The sequence below is a fragment of the Pleurodeles waltl genome, chromosome 12 (genome assembly GCF_031143425.1).
Source record: "Pleurodeles waltl isolate 20211129_DDA chromosome 12, aPleWal1.hap1.20221129, whole genome shotgun sequence".
Lineage (NCBI taxonomy): Eukaryota > Metazoa > Chordata > Amphibia > Caudata > Salamandridae > Pleurodeles > Pleurodeles waltl.
The window spans coordinates 634,439,548-634,464,674 of NC_090451.1; the positions used below are offsets into that span (position 1 = coordinate 634,439,548).

General features: G+C 44.4%; 2 protein-coding genes across 4 annotated transcripts in view; one reads left to right on the plus strand and one right to left on the minus strand.

Annotated features, from left to right (window-relative positions):
* S100A1 (S100 calcium binding protein A1) overlaps nucleotides 1-25,127 on the plus strand; it is a 714,879-nt gene that overhangs the window by 107,355 nt on the left and 582,397 nt on the right. The gene's annotated exons all lie outside the window — the stretch shown is intronic.
* LOC138268443 (protein S100-A16-like) overlaps nucleotides 1-25,127 on the minus strand; it is a 94,122-nt gene that overhangs the window by 34,258 nt on the left and 34,737 nt on the right. The window contains exon 1 of one of the 3 annotated variants that reach the window (XM_069218079.1): nucleotides 9,007-9,186. The exons of 1 other annotated variant lie outside the window; for it this stretch is intronic. The gene's annotated coding sequence lies outside the window, so the exon portion shown is untranslated. Of the gene's footprint in view, nucleotides 1-9,006; nucleotides 9,187-25,127 lie in introns of those variants that run through there. One more of the 3 variants, XM_069218080.1, reaches the window with a different exon arrangement.

Below are 25,127 nucleotides of genomic sequence, written 5' to 3' on the forward strand. Positions count from 1 at the left end.
AGCAATCTGGCTCCTGAAGTCTTAGAATTTGGACATTTAGACCTTACACAAGAATGTATGGAGGTCATTAAACAAGCTAGAAAACCTACTACAAGACATTGTTACGCTATCAAATGGAAAAGATATGTACACTGGGTAAGTCACATTTTCCACACATATATATATATATATATATATATATATATATATAATAAATCTGAGAAATTTCTGTCTAAAGTTTATCTTTTGGATCATATCCATTTTTAGCTTATTTGTAGAACCGTACAACACATTTTGGTATTTCATAAATCATGAAGTATAGTCTTTAAATGATACATAACAGGATATTGTTGCATGTGTTATTAGTCTAAAAACAGCTTATTTGGTTTATAAGGGCAATGTGAGTAAAGGCATTCTGCTTTTGAACATGTACAGCCACCTAAAATCAAGTGCACTTAACTCCCAGGGGTGCCTGGGATGCTCAGCCACTTCTTATTTGGCAACTATGTTTGAAAAAGAAAAAACACACTTGTCTAGATCAGACTTATTGGCTTTGACAATACTTACTTTACACTGCCTATGTATGACTGACTAACAATTGTGTAGAAGTGGATAGGGGGGTGGAAATCGTGACTTTTTCCCAGTATGTTTTTCCATTTATCTATTTTATGAAACACACAATACGTCAAGCATTGGCATTGCTTATGAAGGAAAGTGCCTTTTGTGTTGGTGTCTAATAACTGAAGCCCTGAAATCTCAATCGTGTGGATTCCCAGAATTAGACCAAGATGCTGAATTGAAAATAAATGAACATGCCGACAAGTATCCTGCCAGAGAGACTACGCCCAGCCTGTCAGTCCCGGACTCCCTCATCTCAGTAGCACTTCCTGACCCAACAATCCCAGGCAGGAAGTGCAGCGCAGCAAGGAGTTCCAGAAAGAACCCCAAGCCTTAATTCACCATTGCAGAACGGTGTCTGATTCTTTTTTTAGAGGCATGTCCATTTTAAGGTCTTGTGTGGTTTTGGAAGACAAATGCCAACAACACAGCTGCTTATTCAGTAGATGGTCAACGTATGTCGAGAGGGACTTATTCAGTAGATGAGAGGTGTCAATCCTATATCATGCCATATTTTCGGATCTGCACAAAAAGGATACCTAGATTCTGTGGACTGGAACTCATTTACACATGCAGTGCTTATGTTGAAATTCTGGCATTGACAAACCCTCTAGAGATACGCTGCCCTTGTGCTCACAAAACACTGAAAGAATAATCCTAATGTTGCAATTCAGCTGTCGCCCGACTGCTCTCGGACAGCCTCTTTGAATAAGACCTTTACACTACAGACTGATAAGTGTAATTGACACAAAATGGAAAACATTAGAGAAGTCACCTATGTAAGTGAAGGCCAATATGATTTAAACGTACCAGTTGACTTTGGCCTGAAGCACCTCCGTACCCTTAATATTCTAATCAAAGGGTGATTAGTGTAGAAGGAATGTTGGGTACTGCCCTAAAATGGATCATATACCCACCAATACACCATGGCTGCAATGCAGTGTAACTCGTTGTGAGTGTTTTTTTTCCTATGTCTCTCCCTGCACCGTATCTGTCCCCAACATCCCAAATCGTCTACAAACACTGCACCTTTCCCTTCATAGTACTCTATCCAGCGGTCTTAGCTTTTCTTCTGTGCCAGATAAACACTGCCTCTCCTTAACTATTCACCGCCACCCTCCATGCTCTGTATAGGCTGTCTCTGCACCACTGTGTTGTGTTGGTACTCATGAGACATTTTTAAGTCTTGCCTGCCAGACAGCTCAAACTGTCTGTTTATGTGAAGACCTGAAGTTAGTTTACCCTTGGCTTAGAGCCTTCCTATTGATTTCTACAGGTGGTTTTATTGTCACTTGCATTTGTTTGCTCATTATTTGTTAGCTTAATGGGTCTCTCCTTCCTTTTCTTACATTTGTCCCGTTCACAGAGCATAGCTTATTACTTGTGTCCCTCCACCGGTTTCTTTTCAAGTACTGCTCTCCCTTTTAGGTTAAGCACTCCATGACAGTTCAGGTTTTTTCCAGTTGTCTTCCTTGTGTACTTCACTTCCACAGCCCCTCTCCGTAGTGCGCTCTTTCTCTTGTCTGCTTTTCCCCCACTGCATGCTGACCTCCCCCTACTCTCTATGTTGCTTACAAACTCCGCCAATGTTGCTTCCCCACTCCTGGAGCCTGAATATTTGTTAGGCAGACCCTTTTTGCGGCCGCCTGCAAATGGAAATTTTGCAGTGTGACCTAGTACTACATAAGTATTAGCATAATTACAGCCAAGTCGCAAGAAATCTGTGCTCTATATACATCCACATTTGCAACCTTTCCTTTAGGACATCAGGCCTTTAATGTCCACACAGACCAACATGTTGAGACGAGCTTCAAAACTACAACTGTTAATGTAGGATGCTAAATCTGATGGCAGAAACAGTCTGAGTGTAATGATGTTTGCTATTTGATTGTTTCCTCAGTGCTTATGGAGGTAAGTTAGTGTTATAGTAAAAAAACAAAATCTGTATTTGCAAACCTCGTAAGTCACAAAGAAGGGGTGATCTGGTTGACAGTGGAAAAATAAACTCTGGTGTTGAAGAGAAATTTTCGTGTCTGGAATTGCCAGCATTTGTAAAAACCTTGCAAAGTGAGAATTATCAAGAATCAAAAATATATTTTATATCTGGGTCAATTTCCTGGACTATTCTTTGGAGAATTTGAAGATAGTACTCTCCAATGAATAGGCTGTCTTTCAAAAGAATAGCCTGGCAGGATATCTCCAGATTTCTCTTTAGGGCCCTCCACCACTGCTTGTATTTAAGCCAAAAGAGAGCTTGCACAAACATGTTTTTGTAGGATTCAAAGCAAATCTGTCATTCGGGGAAAAGCCTATGCCACTGAGGGGAAGTTCTGAAATCATGCTTAAGGCTGATGAATTTCCTGTTACTACAGCAGTTAAGCTAGTAAGATGATTACAAATTGGCTTCAAGAAGCTAAGATCAACTTAGATAGAAATGTTTCTTTCAAGTAATTTCCTGCCTGGACGTTTCCTCAGCCCCAGAACTATATCAATGTAATTTTGTTCTTCTGATGATTGCAAGGGTTAAGAACTGATCTGGGTTGTCCTCGTATAGGAATCCTGTCACTATTCATTTATGGACATCTGTTCCTAACCACATGGTCTGGTGATCTTAGAAAAGCGTAAGCAGTATTGATGGATTAGCCTAGTATTGAAAGTAGGTTCCGAGGGGGTAGGTTATTTTGTTATCTTTTCTAATATTTCCCCTTTCTTTACTCTCATAATGGAACTTCATTTTCCATATTTGATTGATAACTCAGAGGAAATAAAAGTCTCGGTGTGGGTGGTTAAATCATCTTATGTTGACCCGTTCCTGAGTTCACAAGGCTAAGTCCCAGGACCTTGAAACCTGGCATGTCAAGTGTTTCTGGCTTGGGGCAAGCAAGGACAAATTCCTAGTGAAGGCATTCTAGCCAGCCCCTTACTTACTGAGGAGACAGTTTGCCAGAATAGAGCTAGCTTCTCTGGTATTGCACAACTGGTGAGATTACAAGAAACATCGGAATCAACCTTCCCATCTCTCCATTGTATCAAACTGCAGAAGAAAGTCTCATGGTGCCAGGACCTTACATGGCAGCCATTTTGGGTCCAGTGTCATCCTGCATTAGTGCAGTTAAGCTGGGACTCCAAAACATCCGTATTGCATTGGTGGGTAGACGTAAAAAGGTGTAAGGTTATCCCTTTTGGTGAAAATGTAGTCTAGGCAGCAGAATGAGCAAGCACAAGCTTGTGCAATCTCAGTTGTATTGGAGTCCAGGAGACATGTCTCTCCAACTGTCTCAAAAATATTCTCAGAGCTTGCCCTGCTACTCCAAAAGATAAAATGTACCTCAGAAGGGATCCACACAGGTCCAGTCCATCTTCCTTACGGAAGATTGAATCAGATTCCACACTGGGGAATAAGCCATTAACTCTAATCAGATATATGTAAGGTAAACAGTTAAATCAAGTTATTGGAACGTTTAATAATCACTGGGATGTATTAAAACTTCAAGACCAGTGGAACTTAACCTGTGATCCTGGGATCCCTGGGGGTCCCCAAAGCCTACTCGGGGGTCCGTGACTTCTTAGAAAATTAAATAATATGAACAAAGTAAGAAAGTGTATATCAATAAAGAAGCAAAATGTATGATTGAAAAGTTTAAAATGTTCTGTAAATATGAAGGAATTTGAAATTGGAGGCCACAAATTGTTACCATTTTCAGGTTGATTCGTGGGAGCAATTCAAGTGCTTCAAACAGAATATAGTATGGAGGATAAGGGGCCTCAACTGAAATTAGAAAAGCTCTAACCGTCATATTAACATTTTGATTTTTTATATATATCTTTGAATTAGATACAAATATTTCAAAGTTTATGGGTTTAATGAATGCTTGTTTCTTTATTTTCTGTCTTTTGTTTTGTAGTTTACATCATTAAAAATACTTAGGCAAGGTGCATTAGCTTCCAGTAATGACTCACTGGGGATCCCAGAATCCAATAATGATTCAGTAGGGGTCCCCTGGTTCTACTAATGATTATGTGGTAACTCACAGAAGTCAGAAGATTAAAAAACACTGTTCTTGACCGCAGGAGGACTGTGTATCAATAATATTAGGATGTGTCCTCAGAGACATATCCTTAGGGAAGGCTGTAAGTATGTTTTCTCCTATCTTTCTCTTCTGAAAATGTGGTATTTTGACTCCTATTCTGGTTCAGCACATTGATTAGACTGGGCCAAATGGGGTCTATGTATCTGCTACTCTTGCAAGTCAGTTGTATGTGCACAGATTCCCTGTGCAACTGGCCTGAGAACCGATATGGGAGTAGGATGTTTAGAATACACAATCTTCTGTCAAGCCAAGTATATGAACGTATCCAGTGTTATGTAAAATGTAACTTGACAGTTTGTAACATCTGACTGGAAAATGCTACCAGAGCCACATTTGCAGCAGGTAAGTTGGTATAAACCGGCCGATAGTGAAGTTAGATCCCAGGTGCATTATAAACTGGCAGCAGTTATGAGATACAACATATATTCATCTTATTCTCAGTTACAGTGTATTCTAATGACACATTTCAACCTGTAAACACCCTGCTTTCACACGATGAATTACCTGTGCTCCAGCTGAGACTTCAAAGTGTTCTATTGCAGTGTTAGGTTTCTAGTGCTGTCAATGCCACAGGGAATTATCAGTACACCTCTAACATTTTTGACAGACATGGGGCCATATGTACGAACACATTTTCCCACAGACATAGAATGGGTAAAACCTTTTGCTACATCTGGCCCATAGTTCTTACTACCCGATTGTCGCAATGAAGCTTTCTTTTCCAAATGGTTATGGAAGGTCCTCCACTTTCAGTCATGTGACCATTTTGGATATTCTGAAGGGCATTTAGCTTTTCCTTTAGTTCCATTTTACAGGAAAAAGCTGATCTCAGTAAAGTGCCTTCAGAGTGGTTTGGCAAGGCATTCTTGTCTTTAAATTGTTGTACACAGCTTTGTTGCCTAAAAATGAAATTCTGCATTTGCCTCAGTGAATCTTCTACTTATGTTGGGACGTTATAGTCTGGGTCCTCAGTAGAAATTCAGTAGACCATTCTCTCTACAAAGGCCCTCTTTTTATCTGTGGTTATGTCAGCTCTGTGAACTGTCAAATCACGCTTTACACATCACAATACTTGCTTCACATTTTTCGCGGCAAAGAAATCCTGCACCCCTGGAACAATTTGTAATATTGCTTACCACAGAATTTGCAACATTCCGGTCTCACACCTTTCCCTCTGGGTTTTCAACCTTCACGTAAGTTAAACTTACCAGTAGGTAATGAAGGAACAGATGGACACAGAACCTTCACCTATGCTTTGCCTTTATCTGAAAAAACTGCAACTTCTAGCAGTGCATGCAGTTTCTGTGGCAAAAAGAAATGGCCTTACCTCTAAAAACAAAATTAAATGAAGCTAGGCTGGATGCCTGGTGCGAGAACCTGTGGCTAACATGGGGGTGATATCAATTACTGGCCTTTTATTTTAGGAAAGACTCATCTATAATACCTGTTGTGGTTTCATTTATTTTTTAGAAACAAAAATAAGAACTAGGAGTTTTATTGAAATACCCGATCAGGTGCACTGGTTGAGCCTGATCGACTTATTCCTAGATGTGCAAATTACTGCACATCTGACATTTTTACTGATTCACTTTTTTACCATATAATACCTTTTGAAATTGGCATGAGTTAAAAAAAAAAAAAGGTGTAGACAAGAAAAAGTGAGGTAAAGTGGTATGCAAATTTCAGTCTCTGAAAACTTATAACTGGCTAGTCTTTCGTTGGAAAGTAGCTAGGTTAGTATTGTATTCACCTCAAGGCAAAAATAGCAGCCCGTAAGTCTGCGGAAGACGCAAGAAGCACGTGAATCGAGGGGCAAAAGGAGTAACTGGTTATGCAAGGTTTTGCCTCCTATCCTTCATTCTAACCTGCACAAGAACATTGTACTCGAAAAATGCTCCAGGGTAAATTCACAGGACTTTTAAGCTCTTCCTATCAGCCGCCCAAAATGTTTACCTTTCCTGGCTGGAATGGAGGTGGGGAAATACCACGTTGAATCTGTGTTTGTGCACTGGAATTGCGCACATGCCTCCTTGTGCCTTAATTTTTCCTTGGAGGAATTATCAGGAAAAATGAGCACCGAGGTAAAAAAAATATTAATAATAATAATTGCAGATTTACGAAATGTCCGCACTGCTCAAATACTGTGGTCAGTCCCAACTACCATTTGCAACCCATCCTGGTTCTGCATGTCACTCACAATAAGGGCCTTTAGTTTGAAAAAATGAGGTCTAACAGAACCTAGTGGAGTCACACATCCACAGCGTGGATGCGGAGACATTGTACCACACAAAGTTCTTCTGCTTGATGTAAAATAAGTGCAAAGACTAATATGTGCGAACTCTTATTTATCGCACATAATTACCATTTACTCCCTTCTAAATGAAGAGCTTATTTTTTCCTAGATCAGTGGTGCTCAGTTTATTGGGCCATTATGATGACATCTGAACATACCATGTGGCTTTGATGTTACACACAGTTCGATCTTAGCAGATGCATTAATCCATTGGGCTACCCTGCTGGGCATTGAACAGTTCAATGTTCCTACTCCGATTACAAGTTCCAAATCTACAAAAAATTGGTACATCAGTTAGATCAGGGATCCCCATTGAGTAACTAGATGGCTTCATACCAACAGGGCAATCACGTTCCCATTCTTTCACTTGACAACCTAACGCATGCTGCTACTCGCAGCCTTGGTTCTCTTCAAGTGCAACAGGGATTACAACAGCTTGTAAGAGGAGCACCAAGGACTAGATATAAAGAACCCTAGTAACTCAAGTTATTTCATTTCACTAGTAAACATACATTTACTAAATTACTAATGAGTTACATTCTGAACACCCACCAGGATTTCCTAAAGGGATTTCTGGCACGCAAATCTGCAGATAGTAGTACAGATTTCTCAGAGACGAGTGAGTACTGATCTTAAGTTGTAAGCTGTAACTTCCACTCATGGGGTAGAAGTGGGCACTACATGGTGTGATTTGCCTTGGAAGATCAGGAATGCTCACAAACGTGTATGAATGTGGACATTCCCTAACTCCTCTCTGTCCTTTTCCCACTCGTCAAAGATTTGCTCTTTGGTAGGAGTAACTCCACTTCAGAATGGGAAGAGGAACGCGTCACACTTAGGTTTGATCAGAGGCGACGGTTGTGGCTTTTTTCCACAGGAAAAAAAAGTTTTTCCATGCAGAGTAAAAAAAACTGCATTTGTTCAGCGGTAACAAGTGCCATCGCAAAAATTCACATGGAATTCCGAGAAGTTCACTTAGAACCATGTACCTGGCCTGGCTTCCCAGGAGTGCTTCTGGGAATCTCTCCGAATAGGGGAAAAAAAGCACACACAAAAACTCGTGCAGGCGTAAATCTCCAATTGGAGATTATGAATAAGGCCCAGTGTCTCTAATAGCGAGGAGTCTACAGGAAAACTGGCTCAGCTGTCACCTTACACCACGGTGGCTAAATAATGAATAAAGTTCACATTCACTCACTGCAGTGAACTGTGCTGCAAAACGATATAAAGACAATAACAAAGGTGCCAGTCACCCCATTGCTTCTGTCCACTTTCCACCACTAGTACCTTTCTTCATCCTCCATTTCCTGCTGCCTCTCCTCTTGCCTGTCATTATTCTGTAACTGTCATTCCCCGACACCTGTACCTCCCAGGTGCCCGCCCCTCTCCTGCTTGTCCCGCCCATCTCCTGCTTGTCCCTCCCAATCACTTGGTAAATCGCGGCCTCCTTCCGCATGGCTCGTGCCTGCCTACTCCTAATGGTCTGCGCGCTTTCACGCTTACCTCAGTCTCATATACTTCTGAAGCAGTCTGTCTGTATAATGCACGGTACAGCAGCATGCTTGTATTTGTAAAGCGCCCGAACTACTCTTGCAGCTTCGCAGCGCTGTGATTTCCCAAGCCAAATCACCTGTCTCACAACATAAACACAATTTAGTCTGCGTCAGATAAAATGCATGTATATTCTAACGCATTCTATCACTGACACTCCCAAAATGCCGCGGTGCGTGGCTCTTAGACCGGCGGCATCCTCGGAGCGTAACTCAAAAAATACATCAAACACCGACACCCAAGCATATGGGAAAGTGTGGTCTAGTGGAAAATGGTGAGTTTCGCGATGTCATTGCTTCTAAAGGGCTGCGAGGCAGCCAGCAACCTCTCCCAGGCCTTAGCGACCTTTCAGAAACAAGGAATGTCGGAAAATCTCCGTTTCCACTTAAGCCAGGTCTTCAAATCGCCAAACCTCGCCCCTTAGGGATGTAGAAACAAGGGCCCAGCTGCAGTCAGTCCCTTTGTCCCCAGTACCTGCATCAGCCCCTGTGGGACGAGTCTCCCTGGGACCAGGCGGGGTCAGACCATCACCCAGGTCCGGAGGTCCAGTGGTGGCGCGCGGTCAGGAATCGAGCCGTACGGGTTCCATTGAGCCGGGAGGGAGGCCCCTACCCTGGAAGTGCTTCCCCTACCTTGAGAGAAGCAGATGTGCTCGGCCCTCCCTGCTCCCGCCTCCTGAGGCGTGTCCCTGTGCCTGAACCACGCTCCCTCCTCCTCTTCCCATCCAGCCTCCTCCTCCTCCTCACTGCCCTGCACAGGCTCTCGGGATGGATTTAATCCCTACACCGAAGCCTGTGCTCTTGGTAAAAATCAGTAATTCAAAGATGCCCTTTGCTCCCCGCGAGCCGTGACCTCACCCCCCCGCTTCAAGTGCATCGTGTGGGGGGCGTGAGTAAGGTACATAGACATGGGCACAGAGTGACAGAGAACGATTATTGCTGTAGCATTTCAAATAGTTTAATAGATGGATTAACGATATATTCTGCCGTAGTTGCTTACTTGTATTTAGGTAGCGCTCCTTACCCCTTTTCTGGGCGCTGAAGCGAATTACTGGACGGGTACCACACTAGTCAGAGTTGGAGTGCTGGTTGTATTGGTGTTGTACTTGCTGTGTATCAAAAATACACAGAAAGGGTGAGCGAGTGATTATGAATGATTGATGGGTAATGATTGATTGGGAGAGCCAGACAATGTGATAGTTTTAAGCAATAGAACTGCAGATAGAGTGATCAATATAAATATATAAAAATCAATCAAAGGATATTTGCAGATATACAAATGTCCATAATGCACAAACGACAATCATTTATTGAAGAAAATATACAGACTCAGATATGGACGTGGGTAGGTACATTCATAGATTGATAAATACAGTAGTTAAATGAACAGTTGTTCCATCCAAAGTATATTTATGTATTTACAGTATAATAGATTGTTTTCTGCAGCTGGACACTCCTAGCATACAGTGATGGAAAAAATAAGATATACAGGGAATGCAGAATTATTAGGCAAATGAGTATTTTGACCACATCATCCTCTTTATGCATGTTGTCTTACTCCAAGCTGTATAGGCTCGAAAGCCTACTACCAATTAAGCATATTAGGTGATGTGCATCTCTGTAATGAGAAGGGGTGTGGTCTAATGACATCAACACCCTATATCAGGTGTGCATAATTATTAGGCAACTTCCTTTCCTTTGGCAAAATGGGTCAAAAGAAGGACTTGACAGGCTCAGAAAAGTCAAAAATAGTGAGATATCTTGCAGAGGGATGCAGCACTCTTAAAATTGCAAAGCTTCTGAAGCGTGATCATCGAACAATCAAGCGTTTCATTCAAAATAGTCAACAGGGTCGCAAGAAGCGTGTGGAAAAACCAAGGCGCAAAATAACTGCCCATGAACTGAGAAAAGTCAAGCGTGCAGCTGCCACGATGCCACTTGCCACCAGTTTGGCCATATTTCAGAGCTGCAACATCACTGGAGTGCCCAAAAGCACAAGGTGTGCAATACTCAGAGACATGGCCAAGGTAAGAAAGGCTGAAAAACGACCACCACTGAACAAGACACACAAGCTGAAACGTCAAGACTGGGCCAAGAAATATCTCAAGACTGATTTTTCTAAGGTTTTATGGACTGATGAAATGTGAGTGAGTCTTGATGGGCCAGATGGATGGGCCCGTGGCTGGATTGGTAAAGGGCAGAGAGCTCCAGTCCGACTCAGACGCCAGCAAGGTGGAGGTGGAGTACTGGTTTGGGCTGGTATCATCAAAGATGAGCTTGTGGGGCCTTTTCGGGTTGAGGATGGAGTCAAGCTCAACTCCCAGTCCTACTGCCAGTTCCTGGAAGACACCTTCTTCAAGCAGTGGTACAGGAAGAAGTCTGCATCCTTCAAGAAAAACATGATTTTCATGCAGGACAATGCTCCATCACACGCGTCCAAGTACTCCACAGCGTGGCTGGCAAGAAAGGGTATTAAAGAAGGAAATCTAATGACATGGCCTCCTTGTTCACCTGATCTGAACCCCATTGAGAACCTGTGGTCCATCATCAAATGTGAGATTTACAAGGAGGGAAAACAGTACACCTCTCTGAACAGTGTCTGGGAGGCTGTGGTTGCTGCTGCACGCAATGTTGATGGTGAACAGATCAAAACACTGACAGAATCCATGGATGGCAGGCTTTTGAGTGTCCTTGCAAAGAAAGGTGGCTATATTGGTCACTGATTTTTTTTGTTTTGTTTTTGAATGTCAGAAATGTATATTTGTGAATGTTGAGATGTTATATTGGTTTCACTGGTAATAATAAATAATTGAAATGGGTATATATTTTTTTTTGTTGAGTTGCCTAATAATTATGCACAGTAATAGTCACCTGCACACACAGATATCCCCCTAACATAGCTAAAACTAAAAACAAACTAAAAACTACTTCCAAAAATATTCAGCTTTGATATTAATGAGTTTTTTGGGTTCATTGAGAACATGGTTGTTGTTCAATAATAAAATTAATCCTCAAAAATACAACTTGCCTAATAATTCTGCACTCCCTGTATACACAACATCCGATAAACTAAGGGTTACATACATAGGTGCTCTGCAGATGGTCATCGCTCACTTGAATTCAGCTCCAGTGATATATGAACATCCTTTTCTGAGGACCAGGGCTCCCCACTCACAACTACAAGGCATTTCGTTAACTCTATTGCCCCTCACGACTGGGCTGTAAAACTACATAAATAACGGAAAGCCTGGACTTCCCAGAAGAGGGCGAGTACCCGTGAATTGTAAAAAATAATGCCCCAGGATGGGAGGTATGGATGCAGGCGAGAGGGTTCTAAACTGATTGTCACGGTGACATCTTTTACCTTCTAATCATTATTTCCTTTTTGTGTCACTGGTTCACGAGATCTGTGCTTACATTAAATGCATTTGCATTGATTACAAATGTCGACTCTTACACATCTGAACTGTGTTTAGACTAGATTAATGTAGATTATTCACGATTTTACACACATCCGGACGACTTCTAAGATTCGGCCCAATTGGTTGTTCCCATATAAATTTTTTTGGGGTACGTGCAGAAAAGTCCATGCTCCTGGGCTGTTAAGAACTATGGCCCTCATTCTAACATTGGCAGGCGGCGGTCGCCGCCCGCCTGGCGGGAACCGCCATATGGCCGCTCCGCGGTCGAAAGACCGCTGGGGCCATTCTGACTTTCCCGCTGGGCCGGTGGGCGCTAGCCAATATAGCGCCCGCCGGCCCAGCGTGAAAGGGACCTGCAACACTGAAGCCAGCTCCGAATGGAGCCGGCGGTGTTGCAGGTGTGCGACGGGTGCAGTTGCACCCGTCGCGCTTTTCACTGTCTGCTAGGCAGACAGTGAAAAGCACACTGGGGCCCTGTTAGGGGGCCCCTGCACTGCCCATGCCAGTGGCATGGGCAGTGCAGGGGCCCCCAGGAGCCCCAGGACACCCATTCCCGCCAGCCTGTTCCTGGCGGTAAAAACCGCCAGAAACAGGCTGGCGGGAAGGGGGTCAGAATCCCCATGGTGGCGCTGCTTGCAGTGCCGCCATGGCGGATTTGGGCAACCGGGTGAAATCCGGCGGGAAAACCGCCGGACCTGGTTTTCTGACTGCGGCTTTACCGCCGCGGTCAGAATGGCCCAGGAAGCACCGCCAGCCTGTTGGCGGTGCTTCCGTCATTTTAGCCCTGGCGGTCTCGGACCGCCAGGGTTAGAATGACCCCCTATGTTCTTTAAAGGGCCTAACAAAATTGAAGTGTAATTTTTAAGAAGGAGCTGGGGGTCCAAGTTAAAAAAAAACCTCCATTCCTTTGACCCCCCCCAGCTTGCCATAATTGAGACAAATGCAGAAATATTCCCAATACTCCCCAAATTAATATTTTCGTTAAGAACTATAAGAAATTTCCGTTACCACAGGTTCACCCAGCCCTTAGAGTTAGGGGACGGGTGCAAGGACCATATTTGCTGCACAAATGAAACTAACGCAGGAAGTTGCATTAAAACAAGTGAACACTAAATACAGAAAACGCCTGATGTAGCATCTGTGAGAGAAAGGGCAGGGTGTGACAGAAGCTTGTCAGGTAACAAAGGCTGAAGATTAAAATGAGCAGGTCCAAGTATCTTGCCCACTCCCATTGGGACTCTGCTCAAATCACTTGGGCAATTTATATTAAGTTTTCTGGGCTCACAAGCACACCCTAGGAGTGGATGAAGGGACAACTTCACCTGCTTGCCAGGGGCGTAGCTTCAGGGTGTGTGTGGGGGGTGCTACACTCCCCATATAAATTATTTTTCTGATGAATAGTTCGGTACAGATGCTTCTGATGGATACAACTACCTGTGGATTCCTCACCTTATGAATTCACCCTTGCGCCAGCATCCAACGGAAAATCTTCCTCCCAGCTCTCCACGTCGATGAGGCCGTCACAATTGCACGGCTCCACGCGACTCCGTCTGACGTCAAAGTGCCAATAAGAAATCCTCACCAGCGTGATAACGTCAGTTCCCTTTTTTCCGTGCCTTCGACGCTAACGGTTTTCTCCTAGCTCTCGCTTCTGTTGGAGGTGTTCCATCTTGTTGCTATTTGACTTTTTAGTTACAATGTCTCCTCCTAGGAAGTCCGGTTTCAAGCCATGCCGAGAGTGCGGGGTCGCATGTCGGTCACAGACCCTCATGACGATTGTCTTTGGTGTCTTAGCTCTGAGCATGACGTCGAGGAGTGTGTGTCTTGCCACAGCATGAATCCAAAGGCTTTGAAGGAAAGGGAGGCCAAGCTCTTTTTGGCTAAGGCGAAGAAGGGTCATAAGAGCCATCATAGATCCTCTTCCCATGCTTCTTCAAAGAAGCATAAGAGACAGCATCGTCATGACTCTCGGCGTCGTTCAGCTCGGAGCCGATTAGATCAAGGTCTCCATCTCATCGGCGCCGAGCGACATGGGAGGTGAGTCTGACGGTGACTCCTCAACCCCAGAGCCCTGAGGCTTCTCCGGCGTTGTCAGTCTTTGAGGTAGTGGCACCTCCAGACAGTTCTCGATTTTCACCTGCTGCTCATGAGTCCGATGTTCAGCAAACACAGGTGCAACAGGGAGACCAGCGGTATCCTGCCTTCCCGGCTCCGGGAGAGGATCTGGCTGCATTTTTGAATGCCATGTTCTCAATGTTCAATGCGATGGCCCCTGCTGGTGCACTGGCTGGTCCCACTGGTCCGTTGGCATTTTCATTGGGCTCCCCTGCTCCGTACAAGGTGGCGCAGTTTATGCCATTCTATCCAGCTAAGGGTGCCGGACTGGCACCGATGACGTCGCCTCGAGGCCCTGTGGTTCCCATGACGTCGCCTTCCAGGTCTATGGCGCCGCTTTCATCACCCCGTCAGCCGGTGGACACAAGCATCCTCGGCGCCATTAGGATCCGTGCCGGCGCCAGATCCGAGTGATGGATTCGACCGAAGTCAACCTTCCTCTCCTGTTCCACGTCAGGTATTGAAGCCGGTGTCTTCGACGTCGGCCAATTCTATGTCGACGCCGATGTTGGAGGCTTGACTGAGGTCACGCAGGAAGGCCTTGCGACTCTTAGAGGAGGAAGAGTATCAAAGGCAGTTGTTGGAGGATGGGGAGATTGTGGAGCCCTTGGGAGAATATCAAGGGCTGGATTCGTCCAGTGGGCTTGACACTTCCCCAGAATGGGACTTGACTTCAATGGGGAGTTCTCAGAGGAGGCAGCTTCTTTTCACACAGTGATTAGTAAGGCGGCGGACTTTTTAGATCTTCCATTGCCTGCTGCCGAAGTTAAGACGAACATTTTAACAGAGGTCCTGCATCCTTCTTCAACTTCTGCGGATCCTTTGCTTCCATTCAATGATGCTCTTAGGGAGCCCATATTATAGCTTTGGAGGAAGCCTGTGTCGTCCCTGCTGTGAATAGACCTGTAGCACGGAGATACAGAGTGGTGCCTGATGATCTGGGGTTATTATCGAGACATCCTACCCCGGAGAGCCTGGTGGTTCAGGTCTCTTGCTCTACACGGTCTGCTCCAGGCTGCTTCCCTGTGATTCCATCAGACAGGGAATCCAAACGGATGGAGCAATCCACAAAGAAGGCTTTCTCGTCTTGCAGCATGGCTCTCAAGGTTGCAAACGCTACCTGTGTGCTGGGTAGATATGTCCACGCCCTCATGGACTCCGCGAAGGCCATGGTTCCTGACTTGCCGCTGGATGTAAAGGGACCATTCGGTGAACTCCTATCTGATGTGCAGGCTGCAGCAAAACAAATAATCCAGTCTGGTCTGCACTCTACGGACTCGGTGGCCAGGGCAATGGGTACATCTATTGCTACCAGGAGGCACGCTTGGTTGAGGTCCTCTGGGTTTTCTTCAGATGTACAGACCACTTTGTTGGATTTGCCCTTTCATGGGGAAAAGCTGTTTGGAGATAAAGCGGACTCTGCCCTAGAGCGCTTTAAAGATAGTCGGGCTACGGCGAAGTCCTTGGGTCTGCAAGCCTCCTCTGCTACCCCTTTCAGGTCCTTTCGGAGGATCAGGGGGTTTATCGAGGGAGACCCCAGTCCTCGGTCCAGCAGCCTACCAGCCTCCCATATCGATCCTTTAGAGGGCGGGTTAGGACAAGAGGGGCCGCCCAGCAGCACCCTGCATCATCCTCTTCCTCTGGGGGACAACAGCAAGGGAAGCAGCTCTAGTTTTCTCCCCTTTATCGACCATACTTCTCCTGTAGGGGGAAGATTACGTCTTTTTCTCCACGAGTGGGAGTTAGTTATATGAGACTCATGGGTTCTAAACATTGTGAGAAAAGAATATGCTCTCCTTTTCAGGAGTTTCCTCCTGCCATCCCTCCCCGTCCCTCGTTTTGTTCAGAAGACCATCTCCTGTTGTTACAGCAGGAGGTTCAGATCCTATTGTCAAAAGGTGCGGTGGAGTTGGTTCCAGAGCAGGAAGAGGGTCAGGGTTGTTATTCAAGATACTTCCTGATCCCCAAGCAGGACGGTCGTTTGAGACCAATCCTGGACCTGAGGATTTTGAATTGGTTCCTCAAGCAGGAAAAATTCAAGATGCTGACTCTGGCACAGATACTTCTGGCGTTGAACAAAGAGGATTGGATGGTGTCTGTCGACTTGCAGGATGCTTACTTTCATATCCCTATACTCAAGTCGCACAGGAAGTAACTCCAGTTTGTGGTGGGGTCACAACACTACCCGTTTGCAGTCCTTCAGTTTGGTCTCACTTCAGCACCTCGAGTCTTCACAAAGGTGATGGCAGTGGTGGCAGCAAGTCTCAGAAGGAAGGGGCTATCAGTATTCCCTTACCTGGACAATTGGTTGATCAAAGCCAAGTCTCCAGAGCTTGTGTTGCGTCACTTGCAGATGACAACTCAGTTGTTGTTCAGGCTTGGTTTTTCGATAAATGTACCCAAATCTCACCTGGAGCCCTCTCAACGCCTCCTGTTCATAGGGGCAGTACTGCATACAACATCGAATCGGGCCTATCCTCCGCCTCCGCGGATTCAGGACATTCAGGCATTGATTCCAGTGTTTCAAAATGGAGCGGTTGTTCCAGTCCTCAAGGTCTTATGCCTGCTCGGTCTGTTCGGTTCTTGCATTCTGTTGGTCATTCATGCATGTTGGCACATGAGGGCTCTCCAATGGTGTCTCCGCAGGCAGTGGTTTCAACACAATGGGGATCTCGAGGAGTCGATAGCGATCTCCAGAGACGCTGCAGTGGAGTTACGATGGTGTGCTGTGGACGGCAACCTTTCTCAAGGAAGGCCATTTTCACTGCCGCCTCCGGTGGCCACGGTCATGACGGATGCTTCCATTCTAGGGTGGGGAGCTCATCTGGGGGACCTGGAGATCAAGGGTCGTTGGTCTCCAGTGGAACAGACTTTTCATATAAATCTGTTAGAATTGCGGGCGATACGTTTGGCTCTCAAGGCCTTCCTCCCGTCCCTTCGCAGTCAGTTCAGGTCCTGACGGACAACACTACCGTGATGTGGTATATAAACAAGCAGGGAGGAATAGGGTCGTATCTTCTCTGCAGAGAAGCTCTGCGTCTCTGGTCCTGGCTTAAGGACCATCGGATTTGCTTGATAGCGAATCATCTGGCCGGAGTGCTCAACGTATGTGCGGACACCCTCATTCGACATTTTTCGGCCGATCACGAGTGGCGTCTCCATCCGGATCTGGTTCTGCACATCTTTCAGATGTGGGGTTCTCCAGTGATAGATCTGTTTGCCACTCGGGAGAACACACACTGCCCGTCATTCTGCAGCCTCCAGTACCCGGCGAAAGGAGCTTTGGGGTATGCGTTTCAGATCTCTTAGTGCAACCAGTTGCTTTACGCGTTTCCCCCATACCCTTGATTCCTCGGGTTCTGGGAAAGATTTGCCCAGATCGGAGGATTTTAATAGCCCCAGATTGGCCAAGAAGGGTGTTGTACACAGACCTTCTCCAACTCTCGCTGTGCCCTCCGCTCCGTCTCCCTCTCAGGGCAGACCTCCTCTTGAATGTCGTAGGGGCAGGTTCTACACCCCCACCTCCAGAGCCTGCACCTTCATGCCTGGAGATTGAACGGGGCAACCTGAGTTCCTTTTCTCTCCCACCAGATGTAGTGGATGTTATTGTATCGGCTAGACAACACTCCACTAAGACCATTTATGCCGGTAGGTGGGCAAAATTCGTGGCTTGGTGTGGAGAAAGACAAATTGATCATTTGAAGGCCCACCTTTCTGATATTTTATTATTTGCTTTAGATTTAGCAAAGAAGGGTAGTGCAGTGGCTAGGGTTAAGGGTTACTTAGCTGCTCTGTCAGCCTTTCTTTGCCTCCCGAATCAGCCCTCATTGTTTAAATCACCTATTGTGGTTAGGTTTCTTAAGAGTTTACTTAATGAGTTTCCTCCCACTCCTTTTCATGTGGCTCAGTGGGACCTAAATCTTTTAAACTTTTTAATGGGGTCACCGTTTGAGCCCATGCACTCTTGCCTGTTAAGGTTTTTAGTGCTTAAAACTGTTTTTCTCGTTGCTATAACCTCAGCTAGGCGGGTTAGTGAGCTTCAAGCTCTTTCTGTTAAACCCCCCTTTACCTTGTTTTTCCCAGATAAAGTGGTGTTGAAAACCAGGGCGGCTTTCCTGCCAAAAGTTGTCACTCCTTTTCATATAGGGCAGACCATTACCCTTCCAACTTTCTACCCTCCTCCTCACCCCTCGAAGGAGGAAGAAAGGCTCCACCGTTTGGACCCTAAAAGGACGCTTAGTTTTTATATTGAAAGGACGAAAGACTTTCGCCTGGAGGATCAGCTGTTCGTGGGGAATATCGGACAGAGGAAGGGCAGAGCAGTCCATAAAAGAACAATCTCCAGGTGGGTCATTCTTTGTATCAAGATCTGCTACTCATTGGTGAAAAAGGTTCCCCCTGAGGGTATCAGAGCCCACTCCACCAGGGCTAAGTCCACTACTCCGGCCCTGGCAAGGGGGGTTCCGGTGGTGGATATTTGCAAGGCAGCAACTTGGGCGTCCCTCCACACCTTCGCAAAGCATTATTTCTTGGGTTCTGAGGTTCGGAGGGACGGCCATTTTGCACGATCTGCGTTGCAGGATTTTTTGGTGTAATCAGGCAGGCATTCACCTCTGAGTGCGGTAATGCTTTGGGACTCTATTCATAAGGTGAGGAATCTACAGGTAGTTGTATCCATCAGAAGAACAAGTTACTTACCTTTGGTAACACTTTTTCTGGTGGATACAATAGCTACCTGTGGATTCCTCACAGTCCCACCCGCCTCCAGGTTGCCTTTCTGATTACACTAGGATATGTGATTGTATAGATGTATGTATATATTGATATTTTTCCTGTATATATAAATGATGGTTTTGATTATATTGCATCATGGAGGTTTTCTGTATATATGTATCTATTGGAGTTATTGTGGGGTCGGTTCTCACCTATTCGCCTCAAAAGCACACACAAAATGGGTGAAACTGACGTCAGCACACCGGCGAGGACCTCTTATTGGCACAGTGACGTCAGACGGAGTCGCATGGAGCCGTGCAATTGTGAGGTCCTCGTTGACGTGGAGAGATGGGAAGAAGATTTTCCTTCGGATGCTGGCGCAAGGGTGAATTCATAAGGTGAGGAATTCACAGGTAGTCATTGTATCCACCAGAAAAAGCGTTACCGAATGTAAGTAACTTGTTCTTTCAGTCGGGTATAGTGAGATGTCTGCCGGATTTCACCAGCATTTGTTTTTACATACATTCAGACAAAAACGCAAACGCACTCTCTCCCTCTGTTTTTAAAGGCATCAAAATATTGGTAATTTAACAAAAGAGTGTATTTTCCCTCACTTAGTACCCCTACCAATCCACATTCCTCTCTCTTTCCACTGCCCTTTAGGTTTACCTTTTAGTATTAAAATCCCTAGTATGTAGTACGGTTTGGTCAGATACAGTCCACAGGATGCAATGCAGTGTGTTGGATTAGTGTATTTAGGATGCAGTGCAGTGTGTCCAGGTACTGTTACTTAAAACCTTTGCCTCGGATATATAGGACAGTTATGCTTTTGAGTTTCATTAACACGTTTGAGTTGCAAAAAATGTGTGATGTATTTTACTGTGTAAAAACAATATGCTGAAAATGTTTCCTAAATGTACAACATTCAATGAAACTATGTTTGCCATGACAATTGCAAGTCGCTAACTACCAATCAGAGCCCCAAACCAACTCCCTCTTGGAACTTATTGCTGTATTTGCAGTTGTTCAGTTGTATCTGCAATACTTAAGCAGTAACGCAAAGAACTATCTTGCTAGACCTAATATGGTTTCCATTGTAATCTTCATTGGTTAGGTTAAACCACCACATTTACTTAGACGTTAATGTGCTAGTAATGGTGTTAAGGACCCAAGAAAAGCTGTTGGAATCTGCCTTCCTACGATTTGTTTGCAGACATAGATACTCCCTAATAAAAGGCTTATGCAGCATCTAACAAAATGTGTTTAAGCAGTGCCTGTTTTCCACATACAATTCTTGAGGTATGTTTCTGAGATGTAAGTCTACTACCTGTACATATTCCAGAAACCCTGACATGATCTTAATATGACTGGGGATTCTCAGGTAATGACAACAGACTTTTAGTGCTTTAGGCAAAATGGTGCTCCTTCCAGAATAGTCGCCATTCTCTGCCATTTTCAGGATCCTTTGTTGTAATTTGGTTTTCCAACTAGGTGGCACTGTAAGGAGCATATGAGTGTTAATAGTTCTACTGCCTCTTGGTGTCACTGACCACATCCATTGCAAGCACTGCACAGCGGCCATCGAGCAGAATACAAAAAATATCTAAGGAATGACTGAACGTTTTGTCTACAATAGTGTGCTCTGCTGTATCACAGCACGCCCCTGGCTTTTGCTGCATAGCCACATGTGTTTGAAACTAAGGTTAATGCTTAGATTTGTCTGATAGTGCTTGGCTTTCTGTACTGTTACTTTCAATTTTGTCCATTTTGCGTACTGGGACTTCTTACCAAAGGAGCGCTTATAGGTAGCCGACAGCTGTTGTGCTCTGAAAAGAATCAAAAAGGTATGGCGTCTGAAAGATGTGTGGCTTGCGAGTTGTAGCCGAAAATGTTTCACAGGAAGCATAATCTTTGTGATTATGGACGCGGCCTTATACAGTAAAATAGAATCACACTCAGTTTGAATTTTAAGGCACTACAAACCACAGGACCCACAACAATTTAGCAGACTTTTGTGTGTATTCACAGTTTTATTTGAAGTTAAGTCGATTTTCAAAATCCATTTTCATTAGTTCTGGGAACCCTACTATTCAGTCGATGATTTAGTATTTGGATTTAGGGACTACTAGCAAAATGGGTGCAGGTTAACATTAGCTGTTGGTGGTACAGCACCTAACTAATGTAGGTGTTGTAAAATAGCTGTATTTTATTTCATGTCAATTGTGATTAACATGTTTGTTAGGTGTAGTGTTAGCCAAGAGCCTTTGATTTTAGATACATTATTTGTGTAATATACATACTTATAGGGACTTTCAGCCTCCCATCTTCATCCATTGATCTGTTGCTGTGTCGGTAACAATTTTCTTTTGTCGACTACAGGACCGCATGGCACCATAGGTAAGCTAATTTTAGCCATTAGGAGGCTTTTCTGTGACTTGGAACATTCTGCTGTTACACAAGGAGCACTTCAATGCACAAAGTAGTTCCTTTTGGTGGAAGGGACTAGTATGGCAATGCACACTTGTTGACACCAGAAAAATATATTTGCTTTTAGCCAAAGTTTTATTTTTATGTTTGTAAGAGCCCTGCAAACTCCCCCAACAATAACATTTTACAAAGACCATGAAAAACAAAACATCCATTGACAAAGCCAAAACATGGGTTGCCCAGGGGAAACCTACTTGATTTACCCAGTAGTTTTCTTTACAGAAGGCACATGGTTTTAATACACTAGTGTCTTATTTATTCTCCTGGTGTTATATCTTGTTACAGTTGTTAAAATTATTTAAAGTGATTGCTACCTTTTTATCATTGCTGCTAAAATGAGTTGTACACTTAATGGGCTCAATTCACTAACTACTTCCTGTATCATTTAAGGTAGTACTATGGTAGTACTTCTCAGGTACTGCAAAATGATATTCACTAACCTACATGTGAAGACATCCGCCTCTGCCACTCCAAATCTTTTCTGTGTGGAGATCTCTGCGTACCTGGGTTCACGTGTTGAAAGGCAGGGAGTGAGAGACCAGGGGAGCAGCTGGAAAATGGGGAATACTTAGGGGGTCATTCTGACCCTGGCGGTAATTACCGGTAATTACCGCCAGGGCGGAGGTCGGCGGTAGCACCGCCAACAGGCTGGCGGTGCTCCGCCGGGCATTCTGACCGCGGCGGTACAGCCGCGGCCAGAAGCGGAAAGCCGGCGGGCTACCGCCGACTTTCCGCTGCCCGTCTGAATCCTCCATGGCAGCGGAGCGCGCTCCGCCGCCATGGGGATTCAGACACCCCCTACCGCCATCCTGTTCATGGCGGCTCTCCCGCCATGAACAGGATGGCGGTAGGGGGTGCCGCGGGGCCCCTGGGGGCCCCTGCCGTGCCCATGCCAATGGCATGGGCACGGCAGGGGCCCCCGTAAGAGGGCCCCAAAAAGTATTTCAGTGTCTGCCCAGCAGACACTGAAATACGCGACGGGTGCAACTGCACCCGTCGCACCTTCCCACTCCGCCGGCTCAATTCTGAGCCGGCATCCTAGTGGGAAGGTTGATTTGCCCTGGGCTGGCGGGCGGCCTTTTGGAGGCCGCCCGCCAGCCCAGGGCAAATGTCAGAATCACCGCCGCGGTCTTTCGACCGCGGTGCGGTGTTCTGACGGCGGTACCTTGGCGGACGGCCTCCGCCGTCCGCCAAGGTCAGAATGACCGCCTTAGTCCTAAATGGGTGGAATGTATGGAGGGGTAAGGACGGCTATAGGGAGGGACATGCAAAACACCATCACCCACCCACAAAAGAGTAAACCCAATGACATTCACAGCACACTTCCAACTGTTCTATTGCCAAAAAGGTCGTAAAACAGTAGTAAATGTACTTAAGCTCAGCCTTGGAGTAAGTCTAGCATTGTGCTGGCCAATTCCATGTACTCCAACACACTCCCATAAAAAAAAATAGTCACAGGGACAAAATAACACCCTATAAGAAACAATGTTAAATAAATACAGTTTGTTTGACTTTTATTATATATATTTTAATGAAAAACGTATTAATAATTTATAAGTCATTATTACATTTTAAAAAGTAATAATAAACATAACCTAAAATAAAATTTAATATAGTTTTGACCTTTTGTTAAAAAAACTTTCAGGAAGAATTTATATTAACTGTATACTTTAATTTTAACGAAATGTAATATATATATATTAAATAATAAAAAAATGTGCTTGGGAATTTTTTTAAAATTATTGGTTATGGAATATTGTAAATTAAAGAAATATATCTATACTGAGTAATTCTTTATTTCACACTTAACTTAACGAGTTAATGTGCTGTAATATTTAGTTTTAATAAGTCTAGGTTTATAATACATATTCTAATTATTTTACTTTTATATTAAAATATTTTTAATACTTTTTGAAAGAATAATAAACTCCAATACTTTTCCCTATAGTTGCAAAAGAGAGCTCTCCTCCACAGTGGTGGAGATCGCTCCCTACTTGTGAAAAGTTACCAGTGATAACTATACACCAATAAACTGTAATGCTTTTCCCTGTACTCCAGAGAGATCTCCTCAGTGGTGGAGATAGCCACCTAATTGTGAAAAGTAACCAGTGGTAGCTATGCACCTGTAATTCATTTGTAGGGGGCCCCAGCAGGAGTATGTCTAACATTAGAAATGGTGGATGACAAAAAAGTGTAGATTTACACCTTGGTGTAGTAAAAGATTTACATGTCAGTACAATCTACATAGGTACATTTACCTTTGTGACTCAGAACCTTAACTAATAAAGAACCCGAACAATCAGTGTCAAATTAAGTGTTCCTCTGTCCACATTGGGCATGCATGTTGCTGCTTTGAGCCTACGGAAAAGTGAGGTATTTCATTTGCTACACATGTCTTAAGTATTTCTCAGCATTGGCATTGAAGCACAGGCCAAGACAAGTCAAATAGGTTTTAACGTCCTATGACCACCAAACACCAAAAATAGAAGCAAGGAGATAATGTTGACTTTTTGTTATAACTGGTTGAATTTGAAGTAACTGACATACAATCCTGGCTTTTCTACGTGATCATGGTTTAGGATTTTGGAAAACTGTGTTGTATACCTAGGCTGAAAATTCCGCATCTACCAACATTTAGAAACTCTCATCAAGCCACACTACACAACAAATATGTGTTGTGCTGAAATGGTTCTCATCAAAGATTTCTGAGGGAAAGAGGCATAGCATGCTAAGAAAATGTGTCAATATTTCCAGGAATCCTGGGCTCCCGTAGAGCCTAAATGATACAGTGTAACTCTAGAGTCATCAGTGCCATTTTATAAAACAATTCTCCTGTGACATTGCAGATGACAGAGCTGTGGAAAGTTTGAGGTAATCAAGTAAACAAGGTATGTGTTCTGTAGATGCCTGCATCAGAGATGGCTTTCAAATCAGAGGAGGAAAGTGGAAATTCCCAGATTGTATATTTTTATTAGGCACGGTATCCTGGTGTTAAAGATGGTTTTATTGTTTTTATTTTGATATTAGTATAGGACATAGATTTGTTTTTTTTTCCAGGCATGTGTAATTTGGGCAAAGGAGGCAGCTGAAATTATGACTAACTTCATGTTTGCCTACAACTGAAAGTTTTGTTACTTATCAAGGGCTGTGTTCTGAAAAGATCTGCTAAGTCCCTTTGTTGAACGGGAGACTTCTCCCACAAGCCAAACCACCACACCAGCCTGTTCTGTACATGTGAAAGATGCCAAGTGTGTCCTTCAAAGGATCCCACCTTGGGGAAAAAGCACAAAGGGCAGAAATCCTTGCTGGCAATCTTGTTGTTCTTGATGGAAGGTGAATACAGATGTTACTAGAAAGGCATAACAGTTCCCCTCGTAAAAGAGAAGAGGAAGCAGCCATGCAAGAATATTCAGAAATAACTTGAGAATAAGTTCCAACTGCAAGAAGAGAAAATCAGGGGCAAACACAGTAGGAAAGGGGCAAAAATGTGGTGAAAAATATAGGAAGAATGCTGGACTCATCCTGCACTTTGAAATGCCTCCTAATATTAAGTGTAGACAAGAACTGATTCCACAGGACGAGACTCTACTTTATCATGGATTTGAGAGCTCAGAACAAATTCTCTGAACAGATTACCAGCTTGGAAATCATAGTGTTTGGGGCTTGTCATGCTTCTTTCGCATCAGTTTGACTCACTGGGGAAAAGCCCAATTTTGACACCAGAATCTATAGTATGTAATGCTGAATTCTATGGCAGGACCTGGAGGTGAGGATTATGCTGCGTTGCTGAGCGCCTCCTTCCACGGTAGAATCAAGCTGCCCTGCCAGCCTGGAGCCCAGAACACCCTGCGGGGTAGGA